Source organism: Miscanthus floridulus, chromosome 9 (genome assembly GCF_019320115.1).
Source record: "Miscanthus floridulus cultivar M001 chromosome 9, ASM1932011v1, whole genome shotgun sequence".
Classification (NCBI taxonomy): Eukaryota; Viridiplantae; Streptophyta; class Magnoliopsida; order Poales; family Poaceae; genus Miscanthus; species Miscanthus floridulus.
The window spans coordinates 14,925,955-14,930,199 of NC_089588.1; the positions used below are offsets into that span (position 1 = coordinate 14,925,955).

The 4,245-nt window shown below is 52.1% G+C and overlaps 1 pseudogene; it reads right to left on the bottom strand.

The window, feature by feature from the left end:
* Window positions 1-1,858: 1,858 nt before the first annotated feature.
* Window positions 1,859-3,255, bottom strand: LOC136479301 (uncharacterized; annotated as a pseudogene).
* Window positions 3,256-4,245: the final 990 nt, after the last annotated feature.

The following is a 4,245-nucleotide window of genomic DNA, read 5'->3' on the forward strand; positions in this document are numbered from 1 at the left end:
CTACCTTAAATCTTGTCTCACACATGCAATCACTTCTCTTTTGTGCAGGGGCAATCGGCGGCGTCGAATGATGTTCATGGCACACCTCCAGCTCAGGGCACACCTCCGTCGCAGTGGGACCGGTGGAGTGGCCGTCAACAATAGAGGTAGATGGACTTGTGCTTGTGATGCTTATTTGTGAATGGTGGCACTTGTGGCGGCACTTGATGATATTTGTGGACTATGTGATACTTGTGGACAACTTGTGATGATATTTGTGGACTATGTGATACTTGTGGACAACTTGTGATGATATTTGTCATGGTTATGGATTATATGTGATGGTTGTGTGATATATGTATGTGTGGATGTAATAAACAAAAAAAATGCAAAAAAAAGCAAATTTCCCAGCTATGCCGAGTGCAATCACCAAGACACTCGGCAAAGCTGGGAGGCTTTGCCGAGTGCTATGGCCATTGCACTCGGCAAAGGCAGGGAGGCTTTGCCGAGTGCCAGAAGTAAAGCACTCGGCAAAGCCTCCCTGCCTTTGCCGAGTGTAACACTCGGCAAAGAGGGCGGGCTTTGCCGAGTGCCCCCCGTGAGGCGCTCGGCAAAGCGACCGTCACCGTCAATTGACGCCGTCAGGCAACTTTTCTTTGCCGAGTGGTTTACGGGCACACGGCAAAGTCTTTGCCGAGTGCCCGACAAAAGGCACTCGGCAAAGAGGCCTTTGCCGTCACCGGCTTTACCGAGTGATCTTTGCCAAGGATTACACTCGGCAAGGGCTTTGCCGAGTATGTATATGGGGATTTGCCGAGTGTCGCAGGCACTCGGCAAAGAGCCTGAGTCCGGTAGTGTGTTATGCGAGAGAGGCGTGGGAACTCTACTGAGACTGGACACAATGAAGTGCAGGTTCCTCAGAATCGAAGCCAAATGTTCGAGGAGTAGCGGAATAATAACATGATGGACATCCCTGCTGATCAGAAATGCATCAAGGCGGCTGTCATACTGTACATGATCTGGAACATTTGGAAGGAAAGAAAGAGGGGATTTCAGAGCAAAAACAGTCCTACAACTCTTCAAGACACATGTCCTGTTATTGATCAAGGAGGAGATGTCCCTGCAAAAGATGGCTTGTGGAGAGCCAGCTGTAGGATGATGTAAGGGTTCTTTGATGAGACTCTAGAGCTGTTTTTCAGTTGTTTATGTAATCACAACTTATGTAGAACCTGGTATTTTCTTCGTTCTTAAATGAAACAGCAGTGCTCCTGCTCATCGTTTTTTTTTAAGAAGTGGTAGTTATAGACTGACTTGGCAGCCTGGAGCACAAAACTAACTAGTAAAACCTAGGTTATTAGTTTTAGTCCGGTATCTATCAACAATAGCAATACCCAGTGGAAACTTTTGAGCTCAAGAGGCACTTCAATATTTAAGATCACAGGTATGCTCATTTGGCAAATGAAAAGCTGGACACCGGTTCTTGAATCAGGGTATTACCTGCTGAGTTCTATCTCAATTTTTTTATCCTCATTCTCCTAATCCTAGACCAACATGTTGAAACCACTTAACCTCCACACGGCTCCGTCCATGGGAAATCCTATCCTTTTAATGTTTTAACTGGACAATCAAAATCATCTGTTCACTGATCTCGAATCATAATTTTATAGCATCAGGGTTTTAATTTACAGGGCTTTATGAATAGTCCAAGGGGAGGGATTATCAATACTATAACTAATGCAAAGTTATGCTCACCTGTCTTAAATTCTATGCTAGTCAACTACCCATACCAACACGAGCCAAAAAAAAAAGATGATCATTTGTAAGATAATAAGACTGCTGAACCACATATCACAAATATGAGTACATCAAGTAGATATAATTAGTTACCTGTAGCCCTGATCAGATATTTGGAGATATCAGTGATACGGTAGTAGCGTCTGAAAGACCTGTTCTTCCTGTCATCAAGCTTGGCGATGCCATGCAGCTTATTGTCCTTGACGCCAACTTCTATCACCCATCCCTCCGGTGAACGGTCATCCACCTTGGACAAGAAATAAATGGCCAAATTGCCATCCATGCCAAGCCCCAAGGTAGGGTAACCAGTGCACAGCCTTCTCAAGCTCACCGCCGCATCCTCTGGATCAGTGCTCAGCCTTGTTGGCAACTCCAGCAGCACCTCGCAGTGCCTTGGGTTTTGGACAATGGTGTCGGCCACATCGATTGTGCAATCCTTGTGCCAGTCGTTCCACGAAGTAATCGGCACTGGCATGCTCCAGACGGTGGCCGTCCAGTAGTCAGTAACGTCAAAGTCATCTTCACCGTCAGAGCTGGAGCCGGAGCCGGAGGCGGAGCCGGAGTGGTCCATCGGCTGCCGGCGTTGAGGTGATGGGACAACCCCAGGGCGAAACTCCATGTCGACGTACTTGATCTTCACCTCCTCTAGGATTGTGACTTGTGAGGACGGTGATGTCCCTCTGACCTATTGGGCTACCTACGCAGAAGCTGCTTCTGTTGCTCCTCGCCGGCTTAGGCAGTGGCATGTCACGGAGCACGGGGTTTTTATCGAGCACGTCGCAGAACAGGATGCCCCTCCACAGATCGACCCAACCAACGGTTGTAGATCAGAGAACGACGACCTTGGTAGTGTTGTGGAAGACCTCCTCGGTGGCCGAGTCGGGGATGGGGAGCACCCTGTCTCTCTCTGGTTGGTGAAGGGACAAGGGCGTCATGGTCCAGCTGCGGGTGTCGGAGTCGTAGCGCTGGAGCCTGAAGTGCAATCGGTTGCCGGTGGTCCTGAGGGCGGCGATGACGTAGCGGGAGCCGCCGCCGGAGCAGCGCAGGATGGCGACATCGCTGTCCCGGAAGCGGGGGGCGCGGGCGGGCCGTGTAGACGAAGTAGTCGAAGGAGCTGTCGTCGTTGATGCCCGGGATGGTGACGCGGAGGAGGGCTAGATCGGCGTGCGTGCTGACGACAACGGGGGGAACTCTGACGCAGCGCACGGCCGGGGTGCCGACGGGGGGCCCGAAGACGGTGCCCACGGTGGGGCCGAAGACGGGGCCTGGGAAGTGAGCGCAGAGGTAGGAGAGGAGCGGGGGGCGGCAGAGGCACAAGGAGAAGTGAATGGATTTGCCGGTGCTCATCTGCCCGACGGCGGTGGTGGAGTTGGAGACGGAGTCGGCGGAGACGTAGGCGGTCTGGTCGAGGAGGACCCAGCTTGGGCTCAGCCCGCCGCCTTCCTCCTCCTGGGAAGGGAGGGGAGGCGGAACCACATCCATGGAGACGGGGGGAAGGAAGGCGAGAATCCGATCAGGATCTGACCGGATACGACGGCCTCGGGGTGGGGAAAGGAAGAAGTATTATTAACTGAGTTAAATACACCGGTGTCCCTTAAATTTGAGCTTCTGTGCCACTCGACGAACTCGTAAAATCGAAATCTGTAGTAGTATCATCCTAGTAAAATACCACAACTGTTTATTTATGCAGCAGCCATCGATCTCAGCTCATGTACAAATAGTATGCGATTATGCCACATCATCTCACCAGATAGATAAGTACCAGTAGCTAGCTCCAGACATGGATGATCCAAGCATGTGCATGGCCTAATTCGATAGCAAGCACGCACAACAGTAGCGCTAGTAGAAGTATAATGTGGACCATCAATCAATATAATCAAGCATTCAAGCGTAGGCGACGGAGGAGTCGTCGTGGTTGGGCATGTGGTATCTGTTGGTGAACCAGGTCTCGTCGGCGATCACCCTGTTGCCATCCTGGTTGCGGTACCAGGCGTAGTGCGCGTGCGTGCGGTTCTTGATGTCCAGCACGGCGTGCCCGAAGCTGTACTCCCGGAACGCCGAGTAGGCCTGCTGCGGCCAGGTGAGCTCGTCGGCGGGCCCCTCGATGTTGCCGCCATCGGTGATGTTGGAGTACTTGTGTGTGCGCTCGTAGGCGTGGACGTGGCCGGCGAAGACGCCGTCGACGCGGGCGTCCACGGCCATCTTCTCGAACTGTGCCCGCATCGCACTACGGGAAACAGGGGCTTTGCCGAGTATTTCCTACTTTGTCGAGTGCCAAATGTCGGACACTCGGCAAAGATACACTTTGTCGAGTGCCGCACTCGGCAAAGCCAAACACTCGGCATATCCTTCTTTGCCGAGTGTCAGGCACTCGGCAAAGGATAGCACTCGGCAAAACCTCTCTTTGCCGAGTGTCGGGCTCTCGGCAAAGCTAAACACTCGGCAAAGGCTAACCGAGGTGACGGCGGCCAC